The 16,593-nt window shown below is 45.4% G+C and overlaps 1 long non-coding RNA gene across 1 annotated transcript; it reads left to right on the top strand.

Moving 5' to 3' along the window:
* The first annotated feature begins 569 nt into the window (after nucleotides 1-569).
* LOC149360976 (uncharacterized) lies at nucleotides 570-2,569 on the top strand. Its single transcript, XR_016288892.1, has 2 exons — nucleotides 570-2,047; nucleotides 2,444-2,569. It is a non-coding gene; the product is annotated as an uncharacterized LOC149360976 (long non-coding RNA).
* The last annotated feature ends 14,024 nt before the right edge of the window (nucleotides 2,570-16,593 follow it).

Genomic DNA, 16,593 nt, shown 5'->3' with positions numbered 1-16,593 from the left:
AATAAGAATGGAGTGGAGCGCATATGGCAGGTTCTCTCAGATCATGAATGGCAGTTTGCCAATAACCCTCAAGAGAAAAGTATACAACAGCTGTATCTTAGAAGTACTCACCTATGGGGCAGAATGCCTTAATCACTCTAAAGATTAACAACCCGTATCATACCTAGACAGAGAATGGTACAACGTTGTTACAGCTACACTAGAGCTCTGGGGCACACGGGAGAGAGAGCGCCATATAGGCTAAGAAAATCAACATTTTTTCTATACTTCGCCGCATCAGAAGCACGCGTATTTGAAAGCAAAAAGTTAATGTCAACGTGCATGCGTTGAGATCTGGAAATTAAAGCGGCTATTATCGGCGCATTCCGTACGAAAAAAAATCGCGAATAGAACACGCAGAGCAATGCCATCAAATGGAAGGAATAGCGTGAGAAAAGGCACACAATCACTGATGAATTAAGCAAGATTCTCAGCATCGTCCCAGCAAACCACAAACCTCCCATAGATGTCCAGATTAAGTCTGAACGTCTATGTACCAAACCAAAATCTCTCGGACGTCTTATCTACCAACCTTTTTTCGTGGAAAAGCTGCAGACGTACCCACGACATCATATCTGCCTTAACCTAGACTTCTCGTAGATATTACTTGTCACGTCCTGGGTATGTAAGCGAGATATATAATTTAAGAATTCCATATTTTTCAATCGTTCGATATTTCGTGTTGCCTTACTGCATTTAAAGTTTGAAATCGCTGTTGACTACAAATTGGAGGCATGACCAGCGCTGCCTGTGTTTTTGTGTTTTTTCGTGCTCGCTTCACGGCAACATTATCCTGCCTAGAAAGAAGAAAAATACGGGAAGTAGTAAAGACAAATCTGAATGCACACGCATCAGGTTTCTGACTCAACTGTACGCAGTTGGTTTGAAATGCCAGTCACTTTGGTCAGGATTCGCATTGTTATTTCATTACTATTCTTACATTCAATTTATACCTTGTGCTACAGCCTGCAAGCTATCTCAACCACACTGAAAAGTGAGGACACACTAAAAAACTTGTTTGTTATTTAGCAGCCAGGACTATATAATAACCATTTTTTTCTGATTAAGCATGTTTTATTCAACTTATCCAACTATTTAAAATACAAGAATTGGTTCAGTTCAATTTTTGGCAGTTATTTTTTTTTTCAAAAATGTCTTAAATCTGCTAATCGCGCTAGCAATGATAACTATTGGAATGTTGAGCTGAGGAAAGCTTAGGCATTTGTGTTGCTGAATGTGTGACCTCATATTTCTTGAGAATAAACTTCTTGAGTCCCGCTTTTTATCATCATGTCAACACTGTAATCATGTCCACTGCCGGCCAAAAATTTCTCCGTTAACCCTGTGCCAGCGGCGGCCCCCTTATCCCAGCAAACTTCCGAACCTCATCTGCCCACCTGCCCTGATCCTCTCTGCTGTGCTTGCATTCTCTCTGAATCCAGCCCGTTACCCTAATGATAATTGGTCATCTTGCCTTCATGCTACATGCGCTGCCCATATGCCTGTTCTATGCTGCGGACAGGCGGCGGCGGGGAAAGTGCGGTGAATTGTCTAAGCTGCCATCGCGTTGTAGTTCGTATCGTATTTTATCAATAATAGCGCAAACTGCGCATGGCGATTGCAGCTGTGAAAAAGTAATATGCTACAATTTAAAAATAACTTATTTTTCATACCACACCAAGCCTGCTACTAAGTACAAAAAAGAGACGATACAAAATATGTGACAGTTTCGCACATCCGCACGAGGCTGGGTTCAGCCATGGCGGCAGTGGTAGAGCGCAGCGCGTGTGCGATTTCAATCGTGTTCCGTGGGAACATTGTGTTTGAAGAACCTCGACACAGAATTAATTATTCCCTTATTATTGCTGGCGAGATTGTTCAACCGTTCTTTCCTTGATGGAGCTGAAGGAAGACAGTTTGCTTGCTTTTACTACTCGGCGAAGTGGACCCGTCAGTACGAATTAGGACTACAAGTCGTTTTCACTGGCTGGGATCGTGACCTTTCTTGGTGCGTACTCAGTCTCAGTTTACTCATTGAAGTGTATTTTATGCTATTTTTGCGTTCGTAATGAAGAAATTCTAACGCATTTATCGGCACGTTATATTTTTACGCTCACTCGTTTGGCTGTTTTGCCAAACTCGCTGTGTATTGAAACAAGGCTGGTGATGTATGCAACTGGCCTCTACTACCGAAATGTGGGCATGCGTTCGGATGGTGTGCCGAAGTGCGTGTGCAAGCACACTCCGCTCAGCACGACTGCCTTTTAGTGCTGCAAGGGCAACCTTTCACGCTTCATAGACTTGCGTCGGTAAAAGTGGCGTAAATTACTGGGTTTGTTTGTTGTGGTTGCTGTGCCATTCTCTTGTCACCTGTAAAAGTGAACAATTATGCTTTCTTTTGCAGCAACCCTGGCCTATTGGGCTCGGCTGAAGAGTATTGATGCCACCGCAGCTGTTAACCTGACGATTATGCTCAACGAGAAGATTCAGTGAAAGCGCCGAGCGCAATAAAATACTGACGCACTAGGAAGTCATCTGCAGTGTTTTGGGCTCCTATGATGGCCATGTACTCGCTTACTCAACTGTATTTGAGCTAGCTGGAGTGCTTGGACGTCCCGACGACTCCATAGGGAAGTCTGTGGCTGGGCTGCAGTAGGTCTCCATTCCATCTGGAATTGTAACAGGTGTCAGCTGCATCTCGTATTGCAGCTGGTTCCAGTCTGGAAATGTCTCTTAAAACAGTAGGACTGGAACCAGTTAGAAATTTTCACCTGGATATTGATCTATGTATAGTCATATTCTCTTTATATAGACGTCTAGGCTACGTAGACTGGGCGTACTTACATGTTCACAAATATCTGATAAATGTAGAGCGTGATGTCTGCAGTACGTACCTACAACGTGAACTGGACCCCAATTTTCATGTTGTAGGTACGTAGATTTTTCGTAAACGGTACTAATATGGATGTCTAATGGAGGTGTCTAATGTCCAGCGTAAATATCTTGCTGATGTTTATGGTACGTTTTATGGTTTACTGGGGTGATGGTCTCGAAAAGTATTGAAGTATACACACTACTTTAGGTACCAAGAAACACACAGTACTTAGCAAACGACAGTCTGCTTTATCGGAATGAAGTCGTTAAGGCCGATATTGTGGATTCACTTTTTTTCTCCGGATGATGTCTCGTTTTCCTCGAGAAATCGCGAAACGCACACAGCCGTTTTCACGCCGGCTTGTGCGCCGCAATGCGCCGCAGCCGGGTATAACGCGGCACTAAAAGTGGAGTTCGAATTATCACCGCACAACTCAAGAGAGCTCGACTTGCGGCAGAGGCAGGCGGCCTGCACGTGGCGCTGAAGAAAAACGGAGAGAGCAGCGAAACGATTCTTTAACGTGCGTTTTCAGGGCAACGGCCGGAAGGGCCAATAATTTTTGAGAAAAGCTCCGAGTAGAGAGAAACAGGCGAGGAGGATGTGCTGGGGTTCGCGGCGCGTTTAAGGCAGAAAGCTGGGCTAGTTGGTGTTTGGATTGAGAGGACATAGTAGTAGCGCTAATGAAACAAGGACGACAGGGTAGAGAAAGACAACACAGGCGCTAGACATCAACTGACTTTACTCTCGAGAACAACGAATTTATAGGCGACAATCAGGTTCGCCATCTACAGTTCAGCCTGCGTCTATTTGCTGACACCACTGCTATTAACCAGGAAGGCGGAGATGCAGTGTTCAGGACATGGAGCATACAAGTCGTGCGTGTGACTCAGTTCCTTTGGAAAGCCAGCCTACAAAAGCTGTGCGCATGGAAGAATACGACGGGAAAGTACAACGCAAATCGCGGGACTGTCACGTGTCTTGGAGGGTGTGTTCTTCCTGAGGATGTTAAGAGTGTTCTGTGTCTCGGGCCTAAGTATTGCACCGAGCCCAGAGAGACTGCAACCGGCCTGGTTACAATGGTTAAAAAGATCACGAACTTGGCTGATGAAGAGGAGAAGGGACGGTGCATGTCTGAAGGTGCTGATTGTCTTCTAAGACATGAATTGCATTCCGGAAGGTCAAATATCAATGTAAAAGCTGCTGTTAATTACTTGAAATCTAACGAACTAAGGTTACTAGTATCGGAGAAGGAAGGCGGGTTTGTGGTTATACCAAGAACATTCTACTTAGACAAGGCCAATCAGGCAATTTCGAAGAGTTTTGTCCAAACGCAGTCGACTGGTGCTGGGATTAGGAAGCGTGCTCTTGCCCTCTGTGATAAGATGAACCTACCTAATCTCAAAAAAAGTATAAAAGAGGCTCGAAAAGATGGGCTCACGGTATTCTTTTCGGCAAAAACACACAAGCCGGATGTTCCCCTGCGCGCGATTGGCAGGGTGCCCTTTCCAGGTTCCTTCAAAAATGTTTGAAGCTTCTTCCGGTTATCTACCTATTTAGGGTGGCTAATTCGAAGGAAGTAATTGAATTTTTCTCGCAGGAAGATCTGTGTTTTGAATCTATGCGGGCATTCTCGATTGACGTTGAAAATCTTTTCTACTCAATTCCCCAGAAAGATATTTTAATCACAGTGAAGGAGAGCATTGAAACTAAAGGCACTGTAGGCTTTCAAAATGACGTAGGAGTCTCTCTGGAAATTTTTTTTCGCTTTTAGAATTTTGTCTTTCTAGTACCTTTGTTAATTTTGAGGGCAGGAAATTTGTTCAGCGCGAGGGCGTCTGCATAGGCTCGTGCATCGCCCCGGTGCTCAGTGAACTGTTTTTAGCGAGTTTGGACAAATGCATTGAAGCGCGCCTTAATGACAACAAGATTTTACGCATTTTTAGATATGTATACGATTTCCTTGTGGTAGCAAAACGTGAACACTACAGAAATGAGGACCTAATCCAGCATACTCTAGATCTTTTTAAGTCCTGTGCCGGAGCTCTGAGTTTTACCCATGAACTTGAAAATAATGGTAGCCTGCAGTTTCGTGGTGTTCTTTTTTTCTTTGGTGAATCACACGTTTGCCACATGTACCAGACAAGGTCCAAAAAAGAAATTTTGAATTTTGATTCGGCCCACTCCAAATTGGTAAAAAGAGGCATTGCTAAGACATGCCTTCTTGCAGCTTTAGAAAAGTCTTGCTTGCACAAGATGCTTGAGGGCGTTGAAAAGCAGGCGGGTCGCCTAAGGCAGGTTTTACTGTGGAACTGGTGGCATCGGTCGCCGAGTGTCTGATACAGTGGATTAAAGCTGGGGACCATAAGCTGACGACTGAGCGACAAGCTCACGAACGGGCAAGATGCGTGGCACTGCCCTATGTTCACCAGTTTACGCACCGCCTTAAAAAAGTGGCCTCGAAAGGAAGTATCAGGGTAGTGCTTACTGCACCCAACAAACTCGGGAAACTTTGCAGAGTGGTGAATGATGACTGCAACAGAAAACTGCCATGCCCCATCAAGCATGGGAAGCCGTTTATGGCCTGCAGGACCAATGTGGTCTACCGGATTCCGCTATCTTGCGGAAAGTGCTACATCGGCCTAACCGGCCGTTGCATCAATGTTCGCCTCATGGAGCATAACAATTTGGCAGCTGCTATATCAGGCCCTGGACACTTGGCGGCACATTGCTAACGATGTAAGCATGATGACAAAAAATGTACCCCTTTGTTTGAGCAGACACGTGTGATTTATGTCAGTGCAGATCAGAAAGAGCGGGAAGTATTGGAAGCCTTTTTCATTCACTTGGAAAGGCAAACGTGCGTGAGCAAACCAAATGTTTATCTGTGCACTAAAGATTTGAGGTTCTTGTATCGGGAAGTGCCATCACGCATGCTATTCAAATGTTGATTTTTTATGCTCCTGATTGTCGCCTATAAATTCGTTGTTGTTCTCGAGAATAAAGTCAGTTGACGTCTAGCGCCTGTGTCGTCCTTGTTTTTTTAGCGCTACTACTATGTCCTCTCATTCGCGGCGCGGCTGCGAAGTTCACAGAAATCCGCTACTTTCAATATCAAGGGGCTTTATCAAGGAGCTTTAAATAGAAGTAAAGCCTCTTGAGGGGCTTTAAATAGAAGTAGCACACGCTTCGCAGGCCATCGCGCGCTCGCCGGCCCGAAGTGTTCGCTGGCATAAGTGAGCGCGCATAAGATTTCATCATCTTGGTGCGGGTTGCATCACCTTGGTGTGGGCTAGTTGGTGAATCATCATGGAAAGCGGCAGAGCGAAGCAACAAGGAGAGACACAGGACAAGTGCCCGTGTTCCCGTGTCTCTCCTTAGCCCTTTCTGCTTCGCGCTGCTGCTTTCCACTAAGATTGCACATTTTTCACACTGTATTATTAAACGCAACCGCTAGAAAGTGATGCGCAATGCGTGACTCTACCACGAGCCACATTTATCACCTTCTCGTTGGAGCAATGAAAGCACTAAACGGGAGCGCTTGCGGCGTGAACAGTCAAAGCGCACTCCGTCCTCCTCAATACGGCACAGTTTTTATTAGCCTGAGATTTACGTTACTCTTGCGTAATATTCAATATTTTTCGGCACACTGACGCTCCGCAATATGTAGATTTGACCTAGCGCTGCATTTTCGCGGAAATACTGTTTATGACGCTGTTCTTCTGCAGTCGAGCGAGGTAAACATGCCGGTAATTTAGTTAAAGCTGTTTTACGAGTGAAGTTTCAGAAGCACGATAGTGGCTGCGAAAATGGTGGGAAATTTCATTTATTGCGCTTTATGCATATATTAGCAAGTTTCAGACCGAAAACTCCTCGGAGTTATGCACACGCCGCGGCTGTATTGCCTGGTGAATACAAATTTTACGGCTGCTCGAAAGGGAAGAATTTTATTTTCAAATTTTTTCGTTAACTGTACTCACTACTGCCCAAGTGAGCCTGGCCAAGGGTTAGGCTTAAAATTTTTGAGTGATTGCTGGTGCCTACAGAAGAGTTGATTACGTGGCAGAAAGATGACGTTCTCTTCATGACTCATCTACGCTAATTTCTCGAAGGCATTTAAGGAGTGCTTCAGATGCCCATGCTGAATCAGCATTCAACACTGCAAAGCTCGATCAGAAATGATTTAGTCATTCCGTGACTGAGTGAGCCTCGCGAAAAGCTTTCGTACTATCTTATAAGCTATGCAGTTAAAGAATATGACGTTATTTTGAAAATATCATTCAATGCAGTATATCATAACAATTTCGCCTGCGACAAGTCTAAGCTCGCTCTAAAAGGCGAGCTTCTGTGACTGGTTCCTCAGGTGGCATGAGACTTCGGAATCGCGGTAGAGTTGCGTGCAATCGCGACGGGCGAACGAGCGCCTTAACCGCTTTCAAGATCAACATCCCCTATCAACCCTATAGTCCGACGACGGTATAACTACGTTAAAGCTACCACACTAGAGCTCTGTGGCACGTGGGAGACAGACTGCCGCATACCCTAAGAAAATCAACACGTCGTCTATTTTGCGTCATGCCAGATGCACGTGTACTTACTAGTAACGAAAAATAATAAAGTCTGCGGTGCAAACCTTTTTCGCGGAAACCCACACAGATATTTAGAAATTAAAGTGGCTATAATAGGCTTAATCACCACGCCACCAGAAGCGAATAGAACACACAAAGCAATGCCACTAAATGGAAACATTAGCGTGTGTAACGACGCACAGTGATCAGCAGATAAAGCAAGATTATCAGCTTCGTGATGATCTTGTAAGAATTTTTAAGCAAGCACGCTGTAGTTTAGGTACCACGAAATGCACAGTACTTCGCCGAGGATGGTGTGATTTGAGAGAAGGACGATGTTGTGTGTCCACCTTTTTTTTAACGGCTGAAGTCATTTTTTCCTTGCGCACTCGCGAACAGCACGACGCCATTTTCACTCCGGCTTGTGCACCGAAATGCAACGCAACCGGGCGCAACGCGGCACTAGAAGTTGGAATTGTCAGCGCGTAACTCAACGGAGCTCGACCAGCAGCAGAGGTAGACGGCGTGCGCATGGCGCCGACGAAAAACGAAAGCACAAGAAAACGATCCTTTCGCGTGCGTTTCCCAGGCGATGGCCGGAGGGGCCAATCATCGTTGACAAAAGCGCCGAGCAGAGAGTCGGACGAGGAGGATGTCCAAAATTCGCGAAAGACATGACAGCGCAAAATGCAACACGGACGAGTAAGGGAACAGGACGAGCGATGCACTTTCAACAGGATTTATGCAAGGAAGAACGTTTATATAGCCTCTGCCCTTATACATGCTCTCAATCGCAGTTGACAAACATTCACCTGTCACAGATGTGCATCAAGAAACAGCATTTCACCGTGACGAAGAACAACTGACGTGTCACTAATGCATTTATCACCTCGCTTATTGATATAGAAGGCTTCCACGAGCTCACGTTCTGTCCTATCTCGGATTTTCAATAGAACTGCCATCCGATAGTGGAGGCTTGCAGGTTATACGCTGGCTTGGCAGTGGTCTGGAAGATGGCCTTTCTTGTTTAATGAATTCGTGTGTTCAAGCAGGCGATCATTAAGACACCGTCCGGTCTGTCCAACGTACACCTTGCCGCATGTAAGCGGGAACTCGTACACTTCTCCTTTCTTGCAGCCAACATGTGGCATTCGGTGTCTGATGGCGCACTATTGCAATTTTTTCCCCCCAATGCGTGAACACATTTCGCCGAGTTTTCGCGGCGCTGAAAACACCACATCGACGCCGTACTTATTGGCCACCTTCTTGAGGTTATGATAGGTGTGGTGTACGTAAGGTACAGCTTCCGGCCTTTCTATCTTGAGGTAGGTTGTTTTCCTTGCTGCACTTCAGCTTTTTCAGCTAGGACTGCGTCACAGGGAGAACCAGGGAAGCCGGGAAGCCTGCTTTCTGCAGCCTGGACACCTGAGAGGCAAAGGTGGCGTGCGTGGCATGGCGGAAAGACTTCTTTATTGCGGATGCAAAGCACTGGGGAGCGATAGCCCTCTTAACAGTCTTAGAATGGTTCGAATGAAATGGCAACAGATATTTCATTGCGGGTGGACAGTATCGCCAGCAAGCGTGTGAAGGGTGAACGGTTAAGGTGAGGTCTAAAAACTGTAATTGGTTATTACTGCTAGGCAGTTCGTGAGCGAAGGTGAGGCGCGCACTGTTCCGGTCAAACGTACCTTAAACATCAGCTAATTGCTACGTCAAAACTAAAATCACGTGGACTATACAATCAGTGTCAAGTGCTTCACTCAAGGCGGGTTGAATTTCAGATAAAAACATATTACAAAGTACCGGGGCGCCACACGAGCCAATGCAAATGCCCTTTGTTTTGTAGGTAGGTTTGGTCATTAAAATCAATAAAAGTGGCCTTCAGATAAAACTCAAGTAATGACATGAAGTTCTCCACATTCGAACCGGTAGCGTTTTGAAACGTGGCTACATTTCTATCTATGCAATTACGCACAGCAGAAAAGAGATCTCGATGTGTAACAGAGTAGAAAAGGTATTTTGCATGAATTGAAAAACCAGACCTTATGTTGCTTTTAGTCTGAAGGAAGGCTATCACGTCATCATAGCTCTTAGTTGCAAAAGGGTCTTCTACTTCCAGAGTCATCAGGTGCTTGAGCAGAAATTGACTGACTTGCCGTTGCCAAGTTTCCTTTTCGCTTGCTATAGTCCGGAAAGTTTTTTCCCGCTTGTATGTTTTTGCAGCGAAAAAAACCGAAAGGCTGTTCTTTTCAGACATGTTGATGGCCTTTGCTAGTTTATGCAGTTGCAGTTCCTTACAAAACGACACTGCACCTTTTTTTTTATTTGCGTCGTTTCCACTTTCACAGGCCTGAAATTCTTCTTCACCGCTTCTATTGCCTTTTCGTTGTATAAACCGGACGGTATTACAACAAATCCGCCTTCTTTGTCTGCCTGCACGAGCTGCAGATCATTAGCTCTAAAAAACGAAACAACCTTCGCCGTGGGATCAGCTCGATGGCTGGGAGGGTTTGGATACCTGACTGACCTGGTGAGGGTGTCAACGCCGTCCAAGAGGCACCTTTCCTGGTTTTCCTTCGTTGTTTTGTGAATGGTGGTGTTGCCTAGAGTAGTTATCCTTAAAAGAGCGTCTTGTTGGGCCGACTGTTCATCTTTCTTTACAGGCGCGAAGCAGACACTGTTCGTTTTTCAATGACTTTCGGGAGACTGAAATGCTTTAACAACAACGAACGAGGATTTATTTTGCAAACTACACCACAGAAAGAACACTGGCCGGAGAGCGTCAAAAACGAGAGGCTCGCTTCTCCGGGGTCGCAGAGTGTCCGTTCTTCGCCGTCATTGAAAAATCAATCGCCCCCTCTGCCCGTCGGCCCTGACGCACAAATCACTGCCACACACACGCCCTCCGCTTTCCGGCGGGGGGAGTCGGGGGAGCTTCCCAAGTGACCTTGGAGCGAGCCGAGGCCCCTTCCCTCGGACGCAGTGGGTGGCCCCCCACCGTCGTGCCGTGAAGATGTCTTGGAAGCGCCTTACTGACGCAGAATCTTTAACAGACACAAGGCGCTCAGCTCCGTGCCTGTGCGTGTTGAGGGCCCAGCGATCCGCCTCAAAAATCTTTCAGGATGTACCGCAGCTTCCTTAGCAAACGAACTGGGGGCATAATGTGCATGTAAATTTAACCTTTTCTTTCCCATGAAAAGTCCGTTAATTTCCGGTAAAACTCGTCTATTTGTCATTAGAATGCCGTCATCTATATATCGATGCGGGCTAACTTCATTTTTTATCGTGTGTCTTTTTAAAACAGTTAAAAAGAAAGGCGGCTTCCCGGCTTCCCGACTTCCCTGTGTGTGTACGCAGCTTTTATAAAGCCCTGCGCTTAAAGCGTACACTCACATCCTCTTCGTGTTCGCATGCCTGCCGTTATATTGCCTTGCGTACACTCACATCCTCTTCGTGTTCGCATGCCTGCCGTTATATTGCCTTGTGAACTACAAGACGGTGATGGAACTTTTTTTACGTGCTTTCGCGAACTCTGAAATCACTTCTTAACTGGTTTGGTTTATGGTTTGTTGGGGTTTAACGTCCCGAAGCGACTCAGGCTATGAGGGAAGCTGTAGTGAAGGGCTCCGGAAATTTCGACCACCTGGGGTTCTTTAACGTGCACTGACATCGCACAGTACACGGGCCTCTAGAATTTCGCCTCTATCCAAATTCAGCCGCCGCGGCCGGGATCGAACCGGCGTCTCTCGGGCCAGCAGCCGAGCGCCGTAACCAATGAGTCACCGTGGCGACTTCTTAACTGGATATTTACGGCTGTACATATTTATGTTTGACAGCTAGAACATCACGTCTCAAATCACTTTACTTTTATTGATAGCACAGCAGAAACGTTTCCCTATCTTCATGGGGATCGGTGAAGTACTAGCTTCCACAGTCGCTAATGGTCGCCAGGCGTTCGGATTGAAGGTACCCCTCCTACAATTAACCCTAGTAATCAATGAACTTCTAGACACAGCTTGGTAGGGAATGCGAAGCCTTTGATGTCAATTTCATAGCTTGAACACGGAGGGCGGGAGTAATCATGTTACACGACCGCGGCGTGTAACAGAACTCAGAAAACTAACTCAGAACTCAGAAAACTATAGCACTTTATCTTGACATCGCTCATTTTCCAGGCAGTTCGTGCTGAGGTCAGTGCCGAGGATTTCCATATATTACAGGAAGTCGATGAGGTACGGTACGTGTAAAGGGGCATCCTCTCTGTAAAAGCTCGACCAATTATCATTGCTGTGCTGCCATCTGAACTGAACACGAAACTTTCCGCTATCACGATCGCACTGTCAGCAGGTGTTGGCCTTGTCTGAACAATGTCGCCGATGTGTGCTGCGTTCTAGCCCTTATAAAATGGTGTATAGACTGTCTATAGACCTTTTATTGACTCTATTGACTTCCTATTGATGCCTTTTTCTATTCATGGTCTATAGACTGTCGATAGACAAAAGTGTACTAAAAGTGTGTGGCCATAAATTTATGGATTGTCTATAGACTCTATGACATTTGTATACCCTATAGACTGTTCTCTAGGATTTGTCTATAGACAGCCTATAGAGTTTATAGACAAAAGTCTATAGACACTATATATACTGTCTAAAGCTTTTTTGTAAGGGAGCGCAGCCTGCATGTAGGCGCACATCATCGTGCTCCAAGCTTAAATGCACATTTTTCTTGGCCGCAGGAGCAGAAGACGCAGGCATGGCTTGGGTTCTTTCATGCACGCGTCTGTGCAACTGCTGAAGCTGGTGCTTTCCTGGCCGTATTGACCTCTTCGTTTGGCCCATGTAGCTTTCCTCAGGGAATGCGCTGAAGCTATCGAGTGGTCCGAACTGTAAGACGTCTTGAGCAAGGTGCACGAGGCAGTGAATGTTGTAGGTCACATGTGCAGTTCCGTAAAGCTTGGCGTATGTATCGACAAAGTACGTACACCAGTAACTCATGTGCGTAGTCGTTCATTTCTAAACAGAGTCCTTGGCGTGCCAAGATCGTGATGGCGACATGGAGAGGCAGGAAGTTCTCGTACCTTTTTGCGATCAGGATAATCTCGAAGGATTTCGGGACCAGTGTAAAGGAGAAATTGGCGATACTGCGTGGCTTTCCATGCGCCAAGTTCTGAAAACGGTTGTGGCTTGCGAGAAAACTCTTGGCAGGTATAATTGCCGACTGACACCAGCTTTGACGAAAGAGTAGTCATTTGCACTGATGCAGCATGAACGCGGACCGTTTTTATCCTTTGCAAAGCTGTATGAGTTTTAGTTGCACAGCCAAGCACACAAGATGCATATATTCGTCGGGAAATCCACTGACCAAGCCCAGGGGTAGAGCTGACAGCGGCGTGTCACTCAGGTGGTGATCCGGGTTCGTCCTTGAAGCAAAGTCCTCATCAGTATACGCTGGTGCGTTTGCGTCAGGGAAAACTACTTTGCCCGTGCAGTAGCGCCCTTTCTGTTTGCATTTAGAGCAGTCATAGTACCCGCCATGATATTTTATCCCGAGAACAAAGGCCCTTGCCGGAGCATCACAGATGAAGCCTTTCACACAAATGTCGAAGTGGCTACCATTCGCTATGGTGCCATTTGTGACCAGGACACTCAGTTATTGCACAGATTCTTCTAGGAAAGTCTGCGCAGAAAGCGGCTCTCCCTTTCCTTCATAACAACCGATAAGGAGCAGTCGCTGTTCGTCTCAGTTGAACGCATCTTCCCAAAAGTGGCCAAAACTGATTTGTGGTGTTGTTTCCCAGGCGCATCCCATCAGTGTTAAAAAAACTCGTCGCAGTAATTTTATTTTCCACTTTATGAACTAAGTTTTGCAATGTTTGCCTCAGGGAATAGTGCATGTAGCGTCCGGGGGAACACTCCTCGTTCGAGTCGGTGGTGGGTACTGAGCAGTGTCCTTGTGTCGAGAAAAATATCTATGTCATATACATTCTTAAGCGCTCCAAAAAGTTCTGAGATAGCGACTAGAATGCAGTGGCGAGATGCCATGGCTTGTGATTTGGTTGGTCTACGGTCTTCAGAAAAACAGATGCGAATGAGGAATACAGTGAATTTATTAAACTCTTTGTGAATACTTATGCAAACCATTTTCCGTTAGTATCAGTAAAACCATCAAATAAAACAAGAAAACCATGGGTTAACCGGCAGCATTTATTTTATTTATTTATTTGCAGATACTGCAGACCATACATATACATGGCCCAGGCAGGAGGGGCATCCGCGGCAAAAACATGAGTACACATATAACAAGCATACAGCTGTTCAGAAAAAAATTTAAGACAAAAAATTCATAACGAGCGAAGTGCAATTAACAGCGCAAGAATTGACGCTCCAGTTCTTTAACAAAGTCGCTGGCTGCGAAAGTGTGCGAAGGAAGGGAATTCCATTCACTGGCAGTCCTGGGAAAAAAACTATGCTTATAGGTATTGGTTCGTGCAAAAATTGGAGCCAAGGAGTGAGGGTGTGTGTGTCGAGTTTTCCTGGTGCAATGTGGCTTAACACAGTCTGGCATGTTTAACCTCAGCGTACCTGAGACGCAGTTATACAAAAAAGCGAGCCGACTAATTTTTCGACGGGATTCCAATGTTTCTATACTATGTTGCCGCATCAATAAGGAAGGAGAATCGTGCCTTTTATATTTGCTAAAAATAAACCGGAGAGCCTTTCTTTGGACTCGCTCGAGCTGCAATATTTCCTTCTTATTGTGCGGATCCCATACAATGGAGGCATATTCGAGCTTGGCTCTAATGCAGGCATTATAAGCTAATAGCTTAACTTCCACAGGTGCACCTTTAAGTTTCCTCTTTAGGGACCACAGCTTACTAATAGCGGAAGAACAAATGGTGGATAAGTGCGGAGACCAAGTTACTTAATTTGTTAGCGTCACACCAAGATATTTATACGTGTCTACTTCTGTTACAATATTGTTGTTAAGCAAATAAGAATAGGTGCTGATATTTTTCTTCCTTGTAACTCGCAACAGAACTGTTTTTTGTGCATTTAGTTGCATTCCCCATCGAATGCACCACTCATGAATAGCCTCTAGGTTGGCTTGTAATATTGTATGGTCATTTGGTGCTGTGATGTTCTTAAAAAGCACACAATCATCCGCGAACAATCGGATAGCAACGCCACCATGAACGACATCAGACAAATCATTGATGTATATCAAAAACAGCGGCCCCAAGACGCTGCCTTGGGGGACACCAGAAGTCACAGACAGCGTTTTTTACGAGCAATTCATAATATCAATAAACTGCTGCCTATCTCTAAAGTACGCGCAAATCCACTGCAAAATGCAGGAAGGAAGACCAATGCATTCCAATTTGTAGAGCAACTTTCCATGCGGCACTTTATCGAAGGCCTTCGAGAAGTCTAAAAACAGCACATCTAGCTGGCCATTCATGTCAAGAGCTTGTGCGAAATCATGAACCGTTCAAACAAGTTGGGTAACAGTTGACATGTGCTTCCTAAAACCGTGCTGATACTGTGATAGGTTGCGGCTTTCTAAGAAATCTCTGATGTAGGTGGCAATGACGTGTTCGAAGAGCTTACAGCACGTACTCGTGATTGAAATGGGGCGGTAATTTGACAGAGATAAACGGTCACCATTTTTGTAAATTGGAACCACACGTGCTTTCCTCCAGTCATGTGGTATTTCCCCTGTGGCAAGTGATAAGTTGAAGATATCTGTCAAGAATGGAGATAGTTGTTCCGCGTACCGTCGCAGAAACGAATTCGGTATATCGTCAGGACCAGAAGGTTTTTTAGTATCGAGTTTTAAAAGCATAGCTGTGACCCCATCCCTAGAAACAACGAGATCATCCGCGCCTGCTGAGTGTGTACTGTGAACCCTGAATTCTTCTGCGGCAGTGAATACACTCTGGAAGTAACCGTTGAAATGTTCGGTGATTTCAGGGGGATCAGATATTGTTGCATCTCCGATTTTAATTTTCTTAATTTCCTTTTTGCTTTCATTTAGGTGACGCCAGAATTTTCTGGCATCGCTCTTTATGAAGGCAGTAAGACGACGACCAAAGTAATTACTTCTAGATTCCCTAACCTTTGCCAATAACTCTTGCCTTAGTTCACGGAAGCGTGTAGTTGTCGTGTTGTGGTGCCTCCTTAGTCGCTTCATCTTACGCTTGGTATGGATAATGTCACGGGTAATCCAGGGAGTGAAGCGTCGGCTACGAAGATTCCTTGAGGGTACATAGTTATTAACACAAAATTTGATGGCGCCGCAAAACGTTTTCCAGGAAATTTCAACATTATTGACCACGTTGTCAAACTGGATATCCAAGTAATCAATGATTGTAACATCATCAGCCCTGCAAAAATCTTTTACTACACTTTGTATTTTTTTCTGCCGAGTGTGATTTTGTGATAGCCACCTCAAAAATATCAACTTGTGGTCAGAAATTCCTTCTTCTACTGAAACCTCAGAACTATGAAACAACTCAGTGTGAAAGTTCGAGAATCGCAGTGCCACGAGTGAATTCACGAACACGCTGTTCTAAGTTAAAATAAGACATCATATCTAGCACTGCATCTGCTGATCTAGAAATTCCATAATTCAAGGAGCTCCAGTGAATCGATGGTAGGTTAAAATCCCCCGTGATGACAACATTCCTTCCGCCAAACCCTTGGAGGTGGTCGTATAAACGGTCCAAGAAAAAGTCATCAGCGTCCAAAGCACGATATACCGCACACATAAAAAAATTCACTCCGAAAAGGCAAGGTTTCAACAAGAGACTTTCGTGCGCAGCAATTTGTTCACAGCCAGTAACATCAACATATTCCTTCGTAACAACTGCTACACCGCCACCATGTGCGCCTCTATCACGCCGATACAGGTGATACCCCGGGGGCACGATTTCATCATCATTTATATCGTCGCGCAGCCAGGTCTCAGTGATCACGCAAATATGGGGATCGTACGAAATCAGAAGTGTCTCCAAAGCGTCTTTTTTGTTTGCTATGCTTCTAGCGTTCAAAGAAACCATGCGCAGCTCACTCAACTTTGTTTGCTAGCTATCAGGCAAGGCAGCTGCCTTCTTCG

This window comes from Amblyomma mixtum, chromosome 2 (genome assembly GCF_055824585.1).
Source record: "Amblyomma mixtum isolate Tamu chromosome 2, ASM5582458v1, whole genome shotgun sequence".
In the NCBI taxonomy this organism is placed as follows: Eukaryota; Metazoa; Arthropoda; class Arachnida; order Ixodida; family Ixodidae; genus Amblyomma; species Amblyomma mixtum.
The sequence above is the reverse complement of the archived record's forward strand: the minus strand, read 5'-3'. Positions and strand labels throughout refer to the sequence as shown.